Source organism: Rhinoderma darwinii, chromosome 1 (genome assembly GCF_050947455.1).
Source record: "Rhinoderma darwinii isolate aRhiDar2 chromosome 1, aRhiDar2.hap1, whole genome shotgun sequence".
NCBI lineage: Eukaryota > Metazoa > Chordata > Amphibia > Anura > Rhinodermatidae > Rhinoderma > Rhinoderma darwinii.
The window spans coordinates 117,751,018-117,774,955 of record NC_134687.1 but is presented as its reverse complement, the minus strand read 5'-3'; the positions used below and the strand labels follow the sequence as shown (position 1 = coordinate 117,774,955).

At 42.9% G+C, this 23,938-nt stretch overlaps 1 protein-coding gene across 1 annotated transcript in view; it reads left to right on the top strand.

The window, feature by feature from the left end:
* The first annotated feature begins 662 nt into the window (after positions 1-662).
* The window catches only part of GLRB (glycine receptor beta), a 241,980-nt gene continuing 218,704 nt past the window's right edge, over positions 663-23,938 (top strand). The window contains exon 1 of the mRNA XM_075860311.1: positions 663-748. The gene's annotated coding sequence lies outside the window, so the exon portion shown is untranslated. The remainder of the gene's footprint in view (positions 749-23,938) is intronic.

Below are 23,938 nucleotides of genomic sequence, written 5' to 3'. Positions count from 1 at the left end.
TATGGCTAGATTTGCAGCCTTTGATTTTCTCGGCCGGGTTGAAGCTGACATTTTGTTTTTGCAGGAGACCAGACTGTCACTTTTGGCAGAGGTCGTGAAAGCTAGGAGGGAGTGGCGACGTGGGCCCTCCTACTGGTCTCTTGCGGCTGAGCCATATAGCGGGGTGGCGGTACTTTTTACCGCACCGGTCACATGCCGGCGGATGATCGAGTTAGAAATGGGGCGGTGCTTGATCTTAGATGTTCTCATGAGGGGACAAGAACTAAGACTCATTAACATCTACGGTCCCCAGACAAAGTGGGACCGGAAAAGTCTCTTCATGAGGATTAAGCCCTTCCTTTTTACAGGCCGACAAGTCATTTTTGGAGGGGACTTTAACACTGTTGTTAGGCCCCAAGACAGAGGAGGTTCCAGAAAGGTACTGGCCTATGATAGTGTCGAGTTGAATAGAATAGCTAGTGATGCTCGCCTGGAGGACATCCACATTCGGTATACCCCAGGCCACTCGGGGTTCACCTATCATAGTGGTAGTCGTAGGTCCAGGATAGACAGGTTTTTTTTAAAGGAGGACGCCATCTCTTCGGCAGTGTCCGCCGTTGAGGTGGAGTTCTCCGATCACTGTATGATTATGTTTTCTTTGAATGTTGCAGAGTCCCTCCAGATGGGAAGAGGTATATGGAGGCTGAATTCTACTCTCCTGGAAGAAGCAGAGATAAGACAGGCCTTCGAGGATTTTCTTCAGAGCCAGGTACCTTTATTGGATCTAGGTGGTACTAAGTCTGAGTGGTGGGAGGTGTTCAAAGAACGGGTGGCTGAGTTTTTCCGTCAGATCTCGTGCCTCAGGTCTATGAGCAGGTATCGCCTGTATCAAGACATGAGGAGGAAACTCGAACATCTAGTCTCAACCGGAGGTAGCCGTGAGTAAATCTCCGTGGTGAAAGCTCTGCTCAAAAGATGCCAATATGATAGGCACACGTCTTTGGTTCTTGAATGGGATTTCGGGAGGTACCGCTCGCCCGACCCTTACAAGAACTGCAAGATGTCAGTGAGTCGTAAGGTGGTGACAGGACTGGTAGATAGTACAGGCTCCCTGATGAGATCCAAATTAGAGATCCTGGAGGTCATCAGATCCTTTTATTCGCAGCTTTTGGGTGAGCAGGATCTAAACCGAGACGAAATGTCGGCTTTCCTGGCTGAAACCATCCCTGAGCCAGGAGCAGACCCCTCGCTTGGTGTTTTGACAGAGTCGATCAAGGAAGAGGAAGTGATGCTGGCGATTGATGGGTTGGCCATCAAAAAGTCGCCAGGCCCAGATGGCTTAACATCTGAGTTTTATAAGGCTTTTAAGGGAACCTTAGTTCCCCTCTTGACTGTGGTTTTTAATGAGTGCCTCTCCTCGGGCGCTCTGCCAAAGTCAATGGGCAAGTCGGCCTTGATCTTTCTGTCAAAGGGTAAGGATTCGACCCGTATTGAGAACTGGCGTCCCATAGCGCTCCTCAATACGGACAGAAAGGTTCCCGCAAAAGTACTGTTTAATCGGCTGGTGAAGTTTGCACCCCGGCTCCTTTCGTCGGCCCAGCATTGCTCTGTTCCAGGCCGCAGCACCTTTAGTGCTGTCCTCAGTGTCAGAGAGGCAGTGGAGCAGGGACATTCTGGCCGATGGGAGGGGTACATGCTGTCCTTGGATCAGGCCAAAGCTTTTGACCGGGTGAATCACAAGTACCTATGGTCAGTCCTTCTGAGGTATGGCCTACCGGGTGAGTTCGTTAATTGGCTCCAGACCCTATACGCTGGGACTGAGTCTTTTGCACTGGTGAACGGTTGGACTGGAACCCCCTTTGAGGTTGGGTCTGGTGTCCGCCAGGGTTGTCCCTTAAGCCCCTTGCTGTATGTTTTCGCGATCGACCCCTTTCTTAGGCGGCTCGATCGTGGGCCATTGGCGGGGGTGGGGATGGACTTGGAGGAGCCGGAAGCCACTCAGAGGGTGGTTGCGTACGCGGATGACGTCACTATCTTTGTCTCCTCGAGAGGGGAGGTGGAGTGGGTGATGTCAGAAGTTGAGCGCTACTCACGGGCATCTGGGTCCAGGATCAACCGGGACAAGTGTGAAAGTCTCTGGCTGGGGGGAGGGGATCCTAGTTTTGATGTCCCAGACACCCTCCCAGAGCCCAAAGGGTCTGCTAAAATCTTAGGCATTGAATTTGGCCCGGGTGATTACCCCAAGAAAAACTGGGAAGGTAGGCTATCAATAGCTGCCCAGAAGGTTGGCCAATGGAAGGGATGGTCTTTGTCCCTTAGGGAAAGGGTTCACCTGGCCAAGGCTTACCTGATGCCCATGTTGCTCTACCTTGGCAGCGTGTGCATGTTGCCAGAGCCTCTCTGGACTCGGGTCTATAGCCTGTTCTTCCAACTGTTATGGGGAAACAGGCTTAACCTAATCAAGAGGGAGGTTACTTACCTACCGAGGAAACTAAGTGGGTTAGGTATGGTTAACCCAGTGGTGTTTCTAGTAAACACCTTCATTAAAATTAATTTGGCGAACCTCTTTGAAAGAGAAAGGGCTCCTCTGTGGATATCCTCCTGCAGGTGATGGTTTCGGCCTTTCTTCCAGGAATGGGAGACAGGAGGCCAAGCGAAAGACCTGCGTGTACCCCATGGGCACCTCCCGGCTTATGCCGCCCCGGTTCTGAAGGTTGTTCGTCGGTGGGGTCTGGAGGCGAGGGAGATCAAGACCATGTCGAGAAAATTTCTTGACAGAAAGGTCTTGTTGACCTGCTTCCAGAAGCCCCTGGCGCTCATTGACTGCCCAAGTAGCGACCTCGGGGTGGGATTAAAACTTTTAAACTCTGTGAGGATTCCCCAGAAGTTTTGGGATCTGGCTTGGCGCTGCTTCCATGGGAGGCTGTATGTAAGGGGCAATCTGAAGTTCAGAAACTCTGATGAAAGAGGTTGTCCTCGGGAGGAGTGCGATGACACGCTGGAAAGCATGGACCATTTCTTGCTTCAGTGTCCCTTCAATGCAGAGGTTTACAAACGGGTGGGTGCCTCCATCGGTTGGCCCGGTCTGACCAACCTCTGCTATGCTGGTTGGGCCTATGGGGCATTCGGAGTCCTGGGTGGAAGGGATCATTGCACTTCTTTTTTAGTTAGTTTAGTGATCAGGTATTTCACGTGGAACGCACGGTGCTTAGTATCGACTCAGTGTAAAATCCTCCTGGAGGACGAGGTGTGTAGGAATATCATGGGTGACCTGGCAAAGGTCCGGTCTCTGGAGGTTGAGAAACTGGGTGCATCCAAGGCCTCTCGACTTTGGAGGGGCTTCAATTTTAGGGTGCCCTAGGTGGAACCAACCTTCAGGGGGAGGGGAGGGAGTGCCCCTGGTTATTAGACTGGAGGTGGGGGTCTGCACCTGGCCATGACACCGGGAAATAGCGATAGGGACAGAATGAGAGACAGCAGGAGGGACAGATTAGTTTATAAAGTAATAAGGGATAGAGATAGGGCAAGCAGGATAGGTTTAGCGATAGGGACCGGGGTGGTGGTTGGGGGTTGGCTTTGGCCTCTGGGCTGGTGCTCTAGGGGGGCTTTCCTCTCTCTCTCCTCTGGTGATGGGCTGAGTAAGCACAAGTAGGTTTTTGTTTTGAGCTTTTTGGAGACAGAAAAAGGGCTTACAAGCAGCCAAACTTAGGTTTTCGGGTTTATGTATACAGTATGATATTTTGTTATAGTTATGTGTCGGTAGGATTATATGGTGTATAGGTGTATGCATGGGTTTGTGTGAATGTTTAGGTAAGATGGACAGTAGATAGGTGGGGTGGGGGGCCTGGGGGTGTGCCCAGCCCGATTCTGGACTACGTGGACGTGAGGAGGACATGAGACGTGGGATCGGGCTGGGTGGGTGATGTGTTGGGTGGTGGGGGCCAGCATCTGAACTATGCGGACATGGAAGGACATGAGGCGTGATGCTGGTTGGGGGAGGTGATGGGTGGTGATGGATAAGTTAGTATGTACAAGGTTAGGTATGAATGTGGATAAGTTAATAAAAAAATAAATTAAAAAAAATAAAAATAAATTTATATTTTTGTTTTTTTGAGTAAATTTTGTTGTTTTTTGGGTTTTGTTCTTTTCATTTACATGGTGCACTGAAGTAAGTGCACCATGGGATGGTAACTTTTTTTATTTTTAGAGTTTTTTATTATTATTATTATTTTGATATTCTATTATTATTGTGATGATTATTTATTTTGTTTTATATATGTGTTTTTTTTAGGGGGCCATTGGTTGGCGTATTTTTTAGACTATGTTGTATATAGTGTTATAGTTATGTTTTCTTGGGGTTGGGGGGTATGAATGTGTATGTCTATGAATGAGTATGGGATTATCGTTATGTATGCATGGGGATGTATGTAAGAAGGGCCCGGCTGGGTAAATTGTGATGTACAGAAATGTACATACAGTGAAGGAAATAAGTATTTGATCCCTTGCTAATTTTACCAGTGAGAGATAGATTATATTTAAAAAAAAACAGAAAATCACATTGTCACAATTATATATATTTATTTGCATTGTGCACAGAGAATAAGTATTTGATCCCTTTGGCAAACAAGACTTAATACTTGGTGGCAAAACCCTTGCTGGCAAGCACAGCAGTCAGATGTTTTTTGTAGTTGATGATGAGGTTTGCACACATGTTCGATGGAATTTTGGCCCACTCCTCTTTGCAGATCATCTGTAAATCATTAAGATTTCGAGGCTGTCGCTTGGCAACTCGGATCTTCAGCTCCCTCCATAAGTTTTCGATGAGATTAAGGTCTGGAGACTGGCTAGGCCACTCCATGACCTTAATGTGCTTCTTTTTGAGCCACTCCTTTGTTGCCTTGGCTGTATGTTTCGGGTCATTATCGTGCTGGAAGACCCAGCCACGAGCCATTTTTAATGTCCTGGTGGAGGGAAGGAGGTTGTCACTCAGGATTTGACGGTACATGGCTCCATCCATTCTCCCATTGATGCGGTGAAGTAGTCCTGTGCCCTTAGCAGAGAAACACCCCCAAAACATAATGTTTCCACCTCCATGCTTGACAGTGGGGACGGTGTTCTTTGGGTCATAGGCAGCATTTCTCTTCCTCCAAACACGGCGAGTTGAGTTAATGCCAAAGAGCTCAATTTTAGTCTCATCTGACCACAGCACCTTCTCCCAATCACTCTCAGAATCATCCAGATGTTCATTTGCAAACTTCAGATGGGCCTGTACATGTGCCTTCTTGAGCAGGGGGACCTTGCGGGCACTGCAGGATTTTAATCCATTACGGCGTAATGTGTTACCAATGGTTTTCTTGGTGACTGTGGTCCCAGCTGCCTTGAGATCATTAACAAGTTCCCCCCGTGTAGTTTTCGGCTGAGCTCTCACCTTCCTCAGGATCAAGGATACCCCACGAGGTGAGATTTTGCATGGAGCCCCAGATCGATGTCGATTGACAGTCATTTTGTATGTCTTCCATTTTCTTACTATTGCACCAACAGTTGTCTCCTTCACACCCAGCGTCTTACTTATGGTTTTATAGCCCATTCCAGCCTTGTGCAGGTCTATGATCTTGTCCCTGACATCCTTAGAAAGCTCTTTGGTCTTGCTCATGTTGTAGAGGTTAGAGTCAGACTGATTAATTGAGTCTGTGGACAGGAACTTTTATACAGGTGACTAGAGATGAGCGAACTTATCAAAAGTTCGGTTCGGCTAGTTCGCCGAATTTCACAAAAAAGTTCGGTTCGGACCGAACTAGTTCTGACCGAACCTGTCACTTACGTGCGCCGAGCATGCTACTGTCCAGGGTGCTGATAGAGTTAATGGGCTGCACTAACTCTTTCAGCAACCTTCACAGTACATGCTCGGCGCGCGGAAAATACCATTTAAATGTAATAAAAAAATAAAAATTATACGTTCGTACTTACTTTCCTCCTGTCCGGCCTCCAGCGATGACGTTTCATCCCTTTCGCCGCTGCAGCCAATCACAGGCTGTAGTGGCGGTCACGCACGTCAGGATGACGCTTCATCCCACGTGACCGCCTCTGCAGCCAATCACAGGCTGCAGCGGCGACATGAATGAAACGTCATCGCTGGAGGCAGGACAGGAGGAAAGTAAGTATGAACGTATTATTATTATTTTTTGGCATGTATGTATGTTGGCATGTATGTATATCTGTGCATGTATGTTTGCATGTATGTTGGCATGTATGTATATATGTGCATGTTTGTATGTATATTTGCATGTATATATTTGCATGTATGTATGTTTGCATGTATGTATTTTTGCATGTATGTTGTCATGTATGTATGTATGTTGTCATGTATGTATATATGTGCATGTGTGTATGTATATTTGTATGTATGTATGTATGTTTGCATGTATGTTTGCATGAATGTATGTATATTTGCATGTGTGTATATATATATATGTATGTATGTTGTCATGTATGTATGTATGTTGTCATGTATGTATATATGTGCATGTATGTTGGCATGTATGTATATATGTGCATGTGTGTATGTATGTATATTTGCATGTATGTATGTTGTCATGTATGTATGTATATATGTGCATGTATGTTTGCATGTATGTTGGCATGTATGTATACATGTGCATGTTTGTATGTATATTTGCATGTATATATGTTTGCATGTGTGTATGTATGTTTGCATGTATGTATGTTTGCATGTATGTATGTTGTCATGTATGTTTGTATGTATGTTGTCATGTATGTATGTATATATGTGCATGTATGTATGTTTGCATGTTTTTATTTTTGCATGTATGTTTGCATGTATGTTTATATATATGTGCATGTATGTAATTATGTTTGCATGTATTTATGTTTGCATGTATATTTGTGCATGCTTGTATATATGTATGTATGTATCTTTGCATGTTTGTTTGTATGTATGTATGTTTTCATGTGTGTGTGTATGCATGTATGTATGATAGTTTGCATGTATATATGTGTGTATGTTTGCATGTATGTATATTTGCATGTATATATGTGCATGCTTGTATATATGTATGTATGTTTGTATATATGTATGTATATTTGTATATATGTATGTATGGCCATGTATGATACTGTCTGCTGGCGCCCTGTATCTAAGTCAACTTTGCGGCAGGCTTCTATACATGGTATAACAGTCAGTATCACACATTAACCCCTTAATGACCGCCGATACGTCTTTTTACGGCGGTCATTAGTGGGCTTTATTCTAGAGCGCCGCCAAACTACGTCGCTGCATTAGAATAAAGTAAACAGAGCAGGGAGCCGTGAAATCTCCCTGCTCTCAGCTGCCAGAAGCAGCTGAGGGCTGGGGGCGTCCCTGCTCTGCTGGGTGAGATCGATATTAGTATCGATCTCACCCGTTTAACCCTTCAGATGCGGTGCACAATAGCGAGCACCGCATCTGAATGGTTTTGCAGAGAGGGAGGGAGCTCCCTCTCATCTCACTGACACCCGGCGATAAAATCGCCGAGTGTCTGTGTCTTCTATGGCAGCCGGGGGTCTAATAAAGACCCCCAGGTCTGCCTGCAGCGAATGCCTGCTAGATCATGCCGCAGGCATGACCTAGCAGATGCCTGTCCGTTTTAAACGGACAGGCAGTAATACACTGCAATACAAAAGTATTGCAGTGTATTATAATAGCGATCGGAGGATAGGGAAGTCCCCTAGTGGGACTAGTAAAAAAGTAAAAAAAAGTTTAATAAAGTTAATTAAAAAAAAAAGTGAAAAAAAAAAAAATGAAAAACCCAGCTTTTCCCCTTACAAAATGCTTTACTATTAAAAAAAACTACAATAAAGCAAAAAAGTTACACATATTTGGTATCGCCGCGTCCGTAACGACCCCGACTATAAAGCTGTTACATTATTTAACCCGCACGGTGAACGTCGTAAAAAATAAAATAAAAAACGATGGAAAAATTGCTGTTTTCTGTTAATCCTGACTTAAAAAAAATGTGATAGAAAGTGATCAAAAAGTCGCATCTACTCTCAAATGGTACCAATAAAAACTGCAAGTTGTCCCGCAAAAAACAAGACCTTATACAGCTATGCCGACGCAAAAATAAAAAAGTTACAGCTCTTCGAATGTGACAATGGAAAAATGTAAAAAATCGCTTGGACATTAGGGCCCAGAATGCCAGCAGGGGGAAGGGGTTAAACTGAATCTAAGCCTACAACATGTTTTATTTCATTTTTTTATTTTTTTACAGGTTTGGTGTTTGGACTACGTCGGTTTCGAGGACTACTTCGATGACGGTTTTTTTTCTACAATAAAATGGTTAATGAGGGTTGTGTTGGGGGTGCTTTATTTCAATAAAATATTTTATCTATATCTTTGTCTTTTCAAATTTTATTATTACCACTTTAGTAATGGCCGCTGTCTGAGTGACAACATCCATTACTAATGCGAGGCTTAGTGTTAGCCGGTGCAGAGGCTAACACTAACCACCATTATTACCCCGGTACCCAAAACCACCAGGGGTGCCGGGAAGAGCCAGGTACGATCCAGTACCCGACCATCTGTTGTGATGGTCGGGCCCTGGGGCGGCCGCAGGCTGGTATTATGAGGCTGGGAAGGGCCAAAAACAGTGGACCTTCCCACCCTTGTAATGCTAGGCTGCTGCTGCTGTGTTGTATCTGGCTGGTTATAAAAGTGGGGGGGACCCCACGTCATTTTTTTAAATTATTTATTTATTTACATTTTTTTTTTTAAAAAGACATGGGGTTCCACCCAATTTATCATAACCAGCCACATACAACACAGTGTTATTAGCCTGGGAATGGACAAAACCAGTGGCCCTTCCCACCCATGTAATGCCAGACTGCTGCGGCCTTGTATATGGCTGGTTATTAAAAATGTGGGGGACCCGTCTATTGCTAAATTTGTTAAATTCCCAAAAAAAAACGACGTGGGGGTCCCCCCCATTTTTATAACCAGCCCGATACAACACAGCAGCAGCAGCCTAGCATTACAAGGGTGGGAAGGTCCACTGATTTTGGCCCTTCCCAGCCTCATAATACCAGCCTACGGCCGCCCCAGTACCCGACCATCACAACAGATGGTCGGGTACTGGATCGTACCAAGCTCTTCCCGGCACCCCTGGTGGTGGTGGGTACCGGGGTAATAATGGGTGGTTAGTGCTAGCCTCTGCACCGGCTAACACTAAGTACCGCCTTAATAATGGACGCTGTCAATCAGCCAACTGCCATTATCTAGGCACTAATAAAGTTTGAAAAAAAAAACACAAAGACAATTCTTTTTTATTGAAATAAGAAATCCCCAACAAAACCCTCGTTAACCATTTTATTAAAATTTGAAAAAACGCAGATCTACGCAGTAGTCCAACGAATCGTAGATGTAGTCCAATCGGTACATCAAAATCTGCAACAACATAAAAAAACAGTTATCAATGTGAACAATACCAATACTTCTACTCACCTACACACATATATACACGCACACACAAACAAACAACCATACACAGACACACACATATATACACAAACACAACAAGATATACACACACACATAAACAGACAAACACGCACATATACACAAACTCACACATATACAAACAAAAACACACATATCCAAACACACACACACACAGATATACACACATACACGAACACATATACACAAACACATATACAAACAAAAACACACATACCCAAACACACATATACACAAACACATATACACAAACACACCCATATATACACACAAACACACACCCATATACACATACAAAAACACACACAAACATCTACACACAAACATATACACAAATACACCCATATATACACAAACATATACACAAAACACATATACACAAACACACCCATATATACACACACACACATATAAAAACAAAAACAGACAAAGTCACATACCCAAACACACATATATACACAAACACACACATACACAAACACGGTTTCTTTTAAATGCTGCTGGGGAACCCGCTCGATCCACTATATACGGCTGCGCTACAGTGCAGCATTTAAAAGAAACAGGATCCTGACCTGTCCATAGAGTTTAAGGCAGCACAGAGTATTTCAGGAGATGAGCGTGCAGATTCAGTGCTGCTGCGAACTCTGCTCTTACCATTACGTAGCTCTCAGTCTGTTACCTCTCCTCCACTCCTGTCCTCCAGAACACCTTCACATGATTGGCAAGTCACCACGTAATGGTAAGAGCAGAGTTCACAGCAGCACAGAGTATTTCAGGAGATGAGCGTGCGGATCTTGTGCGGGGTGGTGACTTGCCAATCACGTGAAGGTGTTATTGAGGACAGGAGTGGAGGAGAGGTAACAGACTGAGCTACGTAATGGTAAGAGCAGAGTTCACAGCAGCACTGAATCTGCACGCTCCTCTCCTGAAATACTCTGTGCTGCTGTGAACTCTGTTCTTACCATTACGTAGCTCAGTCTGTTACATCTCCTCCACTCCTGTCCTCTATAACACGTTCACATGATTGGCAAGTCACCACCACGCACAAGATCCGCACGCTCATCTCCTGAAATACTCTGTGCTGCTGTGAACTCTGCTCTTACCATTACGTGGTGACTTGCCAATCATGTGAAGGTGTTCTTGAGGACAGGAGTGGAGGAGAGATAACAGACTGAGAGCTACGTAATGGTAAGAGCAGAGTTCACAACAGCACTGAATCTGCACGCTCATCTCCTGAAATACTCTGTGCTGCCTTAAACTCTGTGGACAGGTCAGGATCCTGTTTCTTTTAAATGCTGCACTGTAGCGTAGCCTTATATAGTGGATCGAGCGGGTTCCCTAGCAGCATTTAAAAGAAACAGGATCCTGACCTGTCCACAGAGTTTAAGGCAGCACAGATTATTTCAGGAGATGAGCACGGGCAGCCGTTCGTTTTTCCGAGCCGTGCTCCCATCATGCACACGACCGTAAAAACACCCGTTATTGCGGGTCGTAATTACGACCCGCAATAACGGGCTCATAGACTTCTGTTACCCACGGGTACCTTTCCGTATTCTCACGGGAAGGTGCCCGTGCCGTTAAAAAAATAGAACATGTTCTATTTTTCTATTTTACGGGCCGTGCTGCTATAATTATAATGACAGCACGGTTCGCAAAAGCGGCCGGCTGCCCGTGGCCGGCCGGCCGTGCTCGTACTTACGAGTCGTAATTACGAGCACGGCCCGTAAAATAAAAAAATAGAACATGTTCTATCTTTTTAACGGCACGGGCACCTTCCCGTGAGAAAACGGGAAGGTACCCGTGGCTAACAGAAGTCTATGGGCCCGCTATTTCGGGTCGTAATTACGACCCGTGATAACGGGTGTTTTTATGGTCGTGTGCATGAGGCCCCGTAATGACGGGTGGCTACATGTGTGCACCCGTCATTACGGCAGCGTTGCTAGGCGACGTCAGTAAGGGTATGTGCACACACACTAATTACGTCCGTAATTGACGGACGTATTTCGGCCGCAAGTACCGGACCGAACACCCTGCAGGGAGCCGGGCTCCTAGCATCATATTTATGTACGATGCTAGGAGTCCCTGCCTCTCCGTGGAACTACTGTCCCTTACTGAAAACATGATTACAGTACGGGACAGTTGTCCTGCAGAGAGGCAGGGACTCCTAGCATCGTACATAAGTATGATGCTAGGAGCCCGGCTCCCTGCACTGTGTTCGGTCCGGTACTTGCGGCCGAAATACGTCCGTCATTTACGGACGTAATTAGTGTGTGTGCACATACACTAAATAGTCACTGTTCAGGGTGCTGAAAGAGTTAACTGATCGGCAGTAACTGTTTCAGTACCATGGACAGTGACTACCGATCACAGTACCTGTAAAAAAAAAGACGTTCATACTTACCGAGAACTTTCTGCTTCCTCCAGTCCGGTCTCCTGGCCGTTGCCTTGGTGACGCGTCCCTCTCGACATCCGGCCCGACATTCCTTGATGACGATGCAGCCTTGTGAGCGCTGCAGCCAATCACAGGCTGCCGCGGCCTCTGCAGCCAATCACAGGCTGCAGAGGCCTCTGCAGCCAATCACAGGCTGCCGCGTCAGAAAAGGTCGGACTGGAGGAAGAAGAGGGACTCGTCAACAAGACAACGACCGGGTACGTATGAAATGCTTTTTATTTTATTTTTAATCAGCAGCCTCTTTTCTCTATCAGTGATTGATAGAGATAAGTGGCTGCCGATTTGTATAATGTTTTTGACCGGGTTCGGTCAAAACGGGTTCGGCCGAACCCGGTGAAGTTCGGATTCGCTGCGAACCGAACTTTACCGGAAGTTCGGACCGAAACCGGGTTCGGTTGTCCCGGTTCGCTCATCTCTACAGGTGACCATGTAAGACAGCTGTCTTTAATGCAGGCACCAAGTTGATTTGGAGCGTGTAACTGGTCTGGAGGAGGCTGAACTCTTAATGGTTGGTAGGGGATCAAATACTTATTTCTCTGTGCACAATGTAAATAAATATATATAATTTAGACTATGTGATTTTCTGTTTTTTTTTTTTTAATATAATCTATCTCTCACTGGTAAAATTAACCTAGCCTAAAAATTCTAGACTGTTCATGTCTTTGAGAGTGGGCAAACTTACAAAATCAGCAAGGGATCAAATACTTATTTCCTTCACTGTATGTTTTGTATGTACCTTTTATTTTGTAATGTTTTATATTTTTCTATTAAAAGAGTACCAGAGAAATACAACCCAATATTTATTGCCCAGGTCCTGCAGTTTTTAGAAATATCCCACATGTGGCCCTAGTGCGGTAATGGACCGAAACACCGGCCTCAGAAGCCAAGGATCACCTAGTGGATTTTGGGGCCTGCTTATTTTTATATTATATTTTAGGCACCATGTCGAGTTTCAAGAGGTCTTGTGGTGCCAAAACAGTGGAAACTCCCCAAAAGTGACCCCATTTTGGAAACTAGACCCCTCAAGGAATTTATCTAGGGGTATAGTTAGCACTTTGACCCCACAGGTATTTTTCTATATTTATTGGAGTTAGTCTGTGAAAATGAAAATCTACTTTTTTTTCTGAAATAACATAGACTTTTTAATATTTACAAGGAATAAAGAAGAAAATTCACCCCAACATTTGTAAAGCATCTTCTCCCGATTACGGAAATACCCCATATGTGGTAATAAACTGCTGTTTGGACCCATGGCAGCGCTCAGAAGGGAGGGAGCGCCATTTGGATTTTGGAGCGCAGATTTTGCTGTATTGGTTTTTAGTGCCATGTCGCGATTGCAACCCCCTGGAGGGAACAAAATGTTTAGTAAGCATTTATACCACACAGGTCTTTTTGCAGAATTTAGTAGAATTAGGCCGTGAAAATAAATCTAAACATTTTTGTCCACTAAAATGTTGAATTTTTTCATTTTCACAAGGGATAAAGGAGAAAAAGTCGCCCAAAATTTGTAACGCAATCTCTCCCGAGTATGACAATACCCCACATGTGGTAATAATTTATTTTTTTAATAGAAATTAATTACACTTTGCAGGACTGATCCTTTTTTGCTTTTCCATTTTAGTTTTTCACTCCCCGGCTTCCAAACGCCATAACTTTATTATTTTTCCATGAATTAAGCGGTGTGAGTGTTTATTTTTGGCAGGACGAGCTGTAGTTTTTATTGGTACCATTTTTTGGTACATGCTTTTGATCACTTTTTATTACATTTTATTTAGAGCTTTGGTGGCCAAAAACAGTGATTTTGGCGGCTTAAATTCTTTATTTCTTACAGCGTTCATAATGCGCTATAAATGACAATTTTACTTTATTCTGCGGGTCGGTACGATTACGGCGATACCATATGTATATCGTTTTTTTTAAGTTTTGCAGCGTTTGCACAATAAAATCACTTCTTTATAAAATAATTAATTTTCTGTGTCACCATATTCTGAGAGCCGTAACTTTTTTATTTTTCAGTCAAAAAAGCGGTGTAAGGGCTTGTTTTTTGCGGGACGGGTTGTAGTTTTTATTGGTACTATTTCCGGGTTCATGCGACTTTTTGATCACTTTTTATTGTATATTTTGGGAGGGGTGGTGACCAAAAAATAGTGATTCTGGCATTGTTTTTAGTTTATTTTTTTTTGCGGCGTTCACCGTGCGGTAAAAATAACATTATAGTTTTACAGATTGGGTCGTTACGAATGCGGTCATACCAAATATGTGTACTTTTTTTTAACGGTTTCATTTTTTCCCTATAATAAGAGACTTATTATAGGAAAAAAAAATATTTTATTTTTACATTTTTGTAAAACATTTTTATTAATTTTTTTTTTATTTTTTCTTTACTTTTTACACTTTCTTTTTTTACCTGCAGCTCTGATCGCTGCTAGAATACATGACACTACCTAGGTAGTGTAACGTATTCCAACTGTCAGTGTGACGTCACAGTCACTCTGACAGTTAGTCTACGAGGACCAGCAGAGGCTGATCCTCATTGGCTGACATACATGGCAGACCCGGGGGCCGTTGTCTGGCCCCCGGGTGCCATCACAAGCATCAGCAGCCCCCACGATTGCATGGGGGCTGCTGATGTGCTACAAACCCTGTACATGCGGGGATCGCAATCGAGCCCCGCATGTAACGGGTTAATTGCCAAAATCAGCGGCAATGAGCCGCTGATCGGCAACTAGTGGAGTGTCGGCTGTCAGGGACAGCTGACCTCCCGGTACCCGATGCACACTGTCGCCGACAGTGTCACAGACACTGCCATCAACAGTGTGTATCGAACGGCAGTGACGTCCTGTCACTGACAGGAAGTCTATCAGGAGGCTGATCCTGATAGGCTTCCGTACATGGCAGACACGGAGGCCATTACTTGGCCTCCGATCGCCATGCTAGCCATCTGCAAACCTCACAATTTCATTGTGAGGTCTGCCGATGAGCTAGAAACCCCTGAATGCAGTGATTGCAATCGATCACCGCAATCAAGGGGTTAATTGCCGGAATCAGCGGAAATAAGACGCTGATCGGCATACAGTGGAGTGTCAGCTGTCAGGGACAGCTGGCCTCCCGATGCACACTGTCGCCGACAGCGTGCACCGGGAACCACGCAGTAACTGTACGTCCCTGTGCCTTAAGACACTGGCCGCATGGATGTACAGTTGCGTCCTCGTGCGCCTAGGGGTTAATACCGAAGGTATTTTAAACCTTAATGACCAAGCAATTTTTTAAGTTTTTCCATCGTCACATTCAAAGAGCTATAACTTTTTTATTTTTGCATCGACATAGCTATATAAGGACTTTTTTTTGCGGGACAAGTTGTATTTTATAATAGCACCATTTTGGGGTACATAGAATTTATTGATTAACTTTTTAATAACTTTTTTTAGTGGGGTACTGGAAAAAAACCTGACATTTTGCATCTTAATTTTACGCTGTTTACCGTGTGGTATATATAACATAATAACTTTATTCAGCGGGTCGTTACGATTGCGGCAATACCAAATTTATATGGATTTGTTTATGTTTTCCTACTTTTACACAGTAAAAACTAATTTTTTTCAAAATTATTTGCTTTTGTGTCGCCATATTTGAAGAGCCATAACTTTTTTATTTTTTTGACCGATGCAGCTGTATAAGGGCTTTTTTTTTTTGCGGGACGACTTGTAGTTTGTATTGGTACAATTTTTGAGTAGATGCGACGGTTTGATCACTTTTTATCAAATTCTTTTGAAGGCAGGATGAACAGAAAACAGCAATTCTGGCATTGTTTTTTATTATATTTTTTACGGCGTTCACCGTACGGGTTAAATAATGTAATCATTGTATAGTTGGGTTCGTTACGGACGTGGCGATACCAAATATGAGTAACTTTTTACTTTTTTTCATAAAGTATTTTGTAAGGGGAAAAAGTGTTTTTTTTAATTAATTTTTTTTACTTGGGACATTTATTTATTTCAAACTTTATTTTTTACTTTATTTTTAGTCCCACTGGGGGACTTTACTGTGCAAACTTCTGATCGCTATTATAATACACTGCAATACTTCGGTATTGCAGTGTATTATTGCCGGTCAGTGTAAAACTGACAGGCACATGTTAGGTCATGCCTCTGGCATAGCCAAACAGGCAATCACTAAAGGCAGAAATGGGGGCCTTTGTTAGGCCCCCAGGCTGCCATAGAATCCATCGGGAACCTGCGATGCACGCGGGGATGCCAGTGGGATGAGAGAGGGAGCCCCCTCCCTGTAAATTCACTCAGATGCCGCGCCTGCTATTCAGCACCGCATCTGAGGGGTTAAATATGATCGGAGAACACTGCTAGTGGTCTCCGATCATTGCCCTGAAGCCTGAGGGTGTTATTAACAGCCTGGGCTTCAGCAGCACCCCGCACGATGCGGGGAAAGTTCTTCTGAAGTGCCGACGTGGAAACGCCTCGCTTCAGAAGAACTACCCTGAACGATTGACGTAAAAACATTATACACCGGTGGTTAAGGGGTTAAAACAGCTGATTGACGGGGATGACGAGGGTTGAACCCCCACTGATCTAATATTCTGTATGCCGTACTTAGAGGCGGAAATAATTTTTTTTCCCGATTATGAAGCAATTGGCTATTACCTAAGGTGTTTTTTTTTTGCCTTCCTGTGGGTAAACACTGTAGGTGTTATGCCCGCGGTCGCTGACCGCTGGCACGTCCCACTTACCGGCAGCCGCAGGACTGTATCTTCATGTCAGCGTCTCCCTCCTCAGACATCAACACACACACAACTGCAGTGCTCTCCTGTAGGGTGCGCGCACTCACTCCCGGTCTTAAAGGCCAGCGTGCGCACCTGTCTTAAATTTCCCAATCAACCCAGTAAAAGCCTGGACTTTAAAAAAGGGCTTTGCCGTTCCTCTCCTTGCCTGAGCGTTGTTTGTATTCTTGTGTTCGTCTATGCAAATGGTCCCTTAGTTGTATCCTGCTCCCAGTGTTCCCGTATCCTGTTGCTGTGTTTGTTCCTGAGCCTAAGCCTATTGTGGGAGTCGTGTGTTTCATCTGCTACATCTGTTGTCATCTGCCACGTCCAGTGTCATCTGCTACGCCAAGCATCATCTGTGCCTGCTTCACCACGTGTCTGTTATTCCGAGTACCCGCCTGATCTTCTACCCATGTACCCATATCTGAGAGACTGTTATTTGGCCAGCTGCTTCTCCGCTATGGCGGAGCAGCCTAGTGGGTCCACATACCCCACAGCCGTGACAGTAGGATTATAGGTTAAACTTGACCTACCCGTGTCTTCTTCAAATTTACCATTTTTTATGTTGCTGACATAAAGAATGCAATTTTTTTCTATAATTGAATAGTGGATTTCATTTATAGAATCTAACGCAGACGAAAAGTGGAGCGTTTGTTCATAAAAATCAAATATCTTGTTTGGAATGTGAAAAGGTGCTGTGGGCAACTTATGTACTTTTTTTTATGTCTGGACTAGTCATTCTCCAAAGAACATGAGTGGAATTTATGAAGACTCGCCTTTTTATACGCCAGACTTAATAGAACGAAAAGTTGGAGTAAATTCTGTTTAAAAAAAACTATCTACCAAACACCTAGAACCTTGTTACCCAATGTAATTTGAATGTTTTCATCTTAAAAAATAAATTAATATGTTCGTACCATTACATCCATATTGCTTCCCAAACGATGTAAGACAGCCTGGTTGTCGGCGGGACTGCGCACTGTTCTTTGGATCTTCCTACACGTCCCATGATGCTTTGCTATATTATTCACCCATCACATTCCTCTGTCTGTCCTCCTGAATTTTTCCACCCCTAATCCGTGTACACCTTCCCGCCATCACAGGCAGCCAATAATAACCTGCACAAGCGCAATATTTCTGAAGGGGGCTGGCAAAGTTAATGATTGGCATTAGCGCCAGCCCCTTTTGGTCACATTTTGAATGATGCGCCGACACCGAGTGAAGTAGGAAGCAGTCTGAGGTCACGTGTAGTGGTGTCAGCACATCATAAAGAACCAGTGAACTACAGACTAAAAGGATCACGTGACCGATGCATCAACTGGCGTTTTGATCCAAAAATTAAGACGCAAGCACATTGAGAAGCATGTTTATATGTAGTAAGGAACTGATTTAGACTATGTTTGTATTGTCCTGATAACCCCTTTAAGAAGAGATGAAAGCCTCTTCAGAAATGTGTCGCATCTTTCGTCTGGGCTGTGCGCCACATTGAAATGCGTAATCTATCCCCCTGCCCCTTCGCTCATAAAATTTAAAAAAACACATACTTCACTGCTCCTCTTCTCCCCTCCGCCTCCCTCAACCTTCTAGTACGTACAAGGTCCTTAAATGTCATCAGTGCTGCGTTGCATATAACGATCTGACACTGCTTGGTGTAATTAGGTTGTATGAGCAGTGCTGGAGTGATGAGGTAACGAGAGGAGAGAAGAGGAGAGGAGAAGTGAGTATAGTTCTTTCTTTTAATTATTATTTTTTTAACTGCCCGATGGGTAGGGGGGCAGTCAGACTGTGGGGGCAAGCTAGGGGCCAAACACAGGCCGCTGACTTGCTACGCCCCATAGAGTGAAATCTACGACAGCTAGGAGCTGGCATAGATTTCATTATAATTTACGCCAGTTTTCTGGTATAAATTATAATAAATTTGTCAGGCTTCGGTGGCCACTCCCCTATCCTCCTGACACGCCCCTACCCACAAAACTGATGAGGGTGGCGTAAAAAGGCCGAAAGTCGCAGTTTGCGACTTTTTGGCCCCATTGTGACTTTTCTACACCAGAAAACTGGCTTACAAAGGATGATAAATTACCCCCATATTTTTTTATAAACCGATACATTATCAGTTTAATTTACTTGAATTAATTCGATATAAAAGCTTTATACGATAGTTTACTCGATTTAGCATATTTTGCAATAAAAGGATATTTGTGACCTACTTACTGAGTTAACATGCATGAGCTTCTGTATTTTTATTAAAAGTGTTAATCTCTGTCTCTTTAATTGAATACTATAATACATGTGTAACAATAACATGCAATAATTGTCTGATACTGCTTTAGGAAAACATAATTGGTTATTAATATTTTAGCATAAATAACAATGTATGCAAACAGAAATTAATGTTTCAAAGTTACCAAGATTTACTAAATAGTGTGAAGCTTACTTGTACCTGCCTGTCGTGTGCGTTTTCAGTACATCTGGAGACCGTGTAGGATTTCAGTTTATGGAGAACTGGCACAAATGGACCTGCTTGACAGATAATATAGCCTGTCATGGTGATGTAACATATTTGTGATCAGCCAAGGTCGAATATGCCAGATCGTTCAGGACCGTGATAATTTTCCACAGCATTTAAAATAAAAGAATTTTACTTCAACCACGTAACTGTTTGTGTTTCATTTTGTCACATTGCAAACTCTGGCCCACATTTACTAAACAAGTGACACCAGTTTTGCAATTGTGGCATTCGACAAATTTTCGCAAAAATGTGTGACTTATCTTGTCACCAGTCAAATTGAGAGAAAACCATTTCAATAAATACCCCCATAGAGTATAAATACCTCCATCTAGGCTTGAACTACCACATCAAGGGTGACAAACAGTCTCTGCCAGTTGGTGTATCACAAAACCAATAGTAGGCTGGGATAGGCTTTCGTATGAATCAACCAATACAGCTGCCAGAACATAAGCACAAGCATTGTCTACCCTGGGACTAAGACAACATGAGAGATATATATCGACTAGGCAGCCAGCGTGTTTTGTGTAACTTATTAATACGTTTATTTAAAAATGTGTTTACTTCTTGAGATACAGCTGCTTTGTATTCTCTATACTGAACAGCTGTATCATTCGCTATTACCTGAATCCGTCAGTCCTGCAGGACACTGAACTTAGATATGAACTTAGATGTGATAATTTACAGGTGGATCTTGCGTGGACCCGCTCTCACTGAACCTGGAACAGGATTTAGCGCTAAATACAGCTGTTCTGCATAAAGCATACAGAGCAGCTGTATCTCAAGAAGGAAAACAAATTTTTAATAAAAATGAATTACAAAGTTACACTAAACAGTGTACATAGCCTTTAAGGTTTTTACAAGTGTCTCTTTAATGACTTTGACTAATAAAACTGAGACTTATAACTGTTGTCAAATAGGCTATTTTTATACGTTTATAATTAACCCATGGAAAGTGAAGGCATATTGTTAGGATATGCCATCACTTTCTGATAGTTGGGGGGCCGACTGCCAGGACCACTACCAATCCTCAGAGTACTCCACTTTCCTTGCACAGCGACTCTCCCAACCACATGCCATGCAGGGAAATACAACACAGCCCCCATGCAACAGAAACGTTGAAGGGACCTCAGCCCTTTTGTTTTAAGGATTAACAGATACCATAACATTATGATCAGTGAGGGTCCCAGAGGTAGGACCTTCACTGATCATGATCATAATGTTATGGCATTTCCTAGCGATATGCCACAATGTTTCAAGATGGGAATAAATCCTTAAAGGGAACCTGTCACCAGCATTTCACCTATTAAACCAGCAATACCAGGTGGTAGTGGGTGAAAAATCATTTCTATATAACCTGTTATTGTCTTCTTAGTCGGCTCTGTAGCTTTAGTATTCAGTTTTTAGTGTTCCCACACCGTATGCAAATGAGCATAAAAGAGTCAAATCTTCATTAGAAAAGAGTCAAATCTTCATAAGAAAAGAGTCATAACTTCATTCCTCCAGTGTTTCCGCATTTCCCCGGCCTCCTTACTTTTGATTGACAGTTACTCACCTTCCCCCAGCACACAAAATCTCACGCTTGTGCATTGACGTCCTCTTCTGGAATGTGCGTACAACGGGACGCCGGATTATTACGATAAAAAGCGCAAAATGTTTGCAGACCGTTATTTGCAGTCGGAGGAGGAGTTTGGGAGAGGAGATAACGGCAATGAACTTTTGATAGCAGCGGCCAGTGGGGGATAAGTAAAGCTCAATAGGTGAAATGCTGGTGACAGGTTCCCTTTAAAGGCTGTGTAAACCCTTGAAAGGCAAATTATTTAAATAATAATGTGTATCAGTGTGTTTGGTGTAACTTTGTAAATACTTTTTATTAAAAATGTGTTTTACTTTTTTAGATACAGCTGCTCTTTATTCTCTATACAGAGCAGTTGTATCTAGCGCTATGACCTGAATCCGTCAGTCCCACAGATCTGACGGGTTCAGTGACAGCAAGTCCTTCATGTCTCTGACACGCAGAATCCACCTGTAAACTATGACATCTAAGTTATGAACTTAGATGTGATAGATAACTGGTGGTTCCTGCGTGTCAGTGACAAGCAGGAACCGCTGTCACTGTACCCATCAGGTCCGCTGGACTTAAATATTCAGCGAATAGCGCTAGATACAGCTGATCTGTATAGAGAATACAGAGCAGTTGTATCTAAAAAGTAAAAAAAAAATTACTTAAGTATTTACAAAGTTACACCAAACACGCTAATATACCTTTTTATTAAAAAAAAAATTAAAAAAATGTGCATTTCAAAGGTTTACATAGCCTTTACTCTGTAGCATGTGAGATCGTTTTCTAGACAGTGTTCTGCTTAAAAAATTACTAAAACATACTTTTACATGATTAACTGTGGCCAGGTGTATTGTTTTTATACTAGTATTATGATAAATAAACATGTAAAGCTGTATCACATTATTTAGGCTTTTGGGATTTGTATATATGGCTTGTACTAAAATGAGTAAATTAAAGTTTTGAGTGCTTTCGTTTTATTTATAGGCTAATATTAAATGTTCCACTTACTGTAATCATAGTTGAAACATTAGGCAAATAAATACTCGCTATATCTTTTAACATAAAACTTGAAAAATCTGGAAACCACAAATGTGTAATTTTTCTGCAAACAATCTCATCTTTAACATCAGATCAACAATTAAAGTGGACTTTCATTAAAGGTCTAAAATATAATATTTAACCCCTTAACCCCCGAGGACGCAGCCTTGTTTTGGCCTTAACCCCTTAAGGACGCAGCCTAGTTTTGGCCTTAAGGCTCAGAGCCCATTTTTCAAATCTGACATATTTCACTTTATCTGGTAATAACGTCGGAATGCTTAAACCTATCCAAGCGATTCTGAGACTGTTTTCTCGTGACACATTGGGCTTCATGTTCGTGGTAAAATTTGGTCCATATATTCAGTGTTTATTGGTGAAAAATTGCAAAATTTTGAGAAAATTTTGAAAAAATAGAATTTTTCCGAATTTAAATGCATCTGCTTGTAAAACAGACGGTTATACCACCCAACATAGTTACTAGTTCACATTTCCCATATGTCTACTTTAGATTGGCATCGTTTTTTGAACATTCTTTTATTTTTCTTGCACGTTCCAAGGATTAGAACATAAACAGCAATTTCTCATATTTTTAAGAACATTTCAAAAGCCTTTTTTTTAAGGTACCTCTTGAGTTCTGAAGTGGCTTTGAGGGGCCTATGTATTAGAAACCCTGATAAAACACCCCATTTTAAAAACTAGACCCCTCAAAGTATTCAAAACAGTATTTAGAAAGTTTTTTAACCCTTCAGGCATTTCACAGGAATTAAAGCAAAGTGGAGGTGAAATTTGCAAATTTCATTTTTCTTGCTGAATTTCAATTTTATTCAATTTTTTTTCTGTAACACAGAAGGTTTTACCAGAGAAACACTACTAAATATGTATTGTCCAGATTCTGCAGTTTTTAGAAATGTCCCACATGTGGCTCTACTGCGCACAGTTTATTCACAGCACGTATTTGAATTGGGCTGTGAAATGAAAAAAATTTCATTTTTTCCAATAAAATGTCATTTGTGATCAAAATTTCTTATTTTCACAGGGAACAAAATACCCCATTTTGTTGCCCAATTTGTCCTTAGTGCGGCAATACCCCATTTGTGGTGATAAACTGCCGTTTGGGCCCATGGGAGGGCTCAGAAGGAAAGGAGCGCTATTTGTTCTTTGGAGTCCAGATTTTGCTGGATTGGTTTTCGGGTGCCATGTCGCATTTGCAGAGCCCCAGAGGTATCAAAGCAATAGAAACCAACCACAAATGACCCCATTTTGGAAACTACACCCCTCAAGGAATTAATTTATGGGTGTTGTGACCATTTTCACCCCATAGTTTTTTCACAGAACTTATTTGAATTGGGCTGGGAATTAAAACAAAATTATTTTTTTCAAATAATATGTAGTTTTGGCTGAAAATTTCTTATTTTCACAAGAAACAAAATACCCCATTCTGTTGCGCAATTTGTTCTGAGTGCCGCAATACCCCATTTGTGGTGATAAACTGCCATTTGGGCCCATGGGAGGGCTCAGAAGGAAAGGACCACCATTTGGCCTACTGGGGATTTTCTAGCGCGAAGTCATGTATGCAGAAGCCCCTGAGGTACCAGTACAGTTGAAAACCGCAAGAAGTGACCCCGTTTTAAAAACTACACCCTTACGGCATTCATCTAGAGGTGTAGTGAGCATTTTGACCGGAGACCTACACCCCATAAACTGTAATGTGGGTTCTCCCGGGTATGGCAATACCCTACATGTGGCTGTTATCAGATGCCTGGGCACACAGCAGGGCCCAGAGGGGAAAGACGAGGGGGGATAAGCTGTGCCGAGTGCATCAGGGTAAGTAAAATTGGGGTAAATTATAAACCAAGGGATGAATGATAAATTTTAAAACACTCTTTCATACAGAGCTCTGGTAATTCGGGACACGTGTCACATTGATATATTGTGTCATCCCTTATCGCCCTCTTATAGCAGACTTTGCACCTCTTTTGACTTTTTCCCTTCTTGCCAGTTTGGGGAACTTCTCCTGGAAAGTGTTGCCGCCCTGGTACGATGTGTGTGGCCCCGCTTCCAGAAGTACTGGGTGCCCCCCCTTCCTGGTCCCTAAAGATTAGGTTTTTGATAAC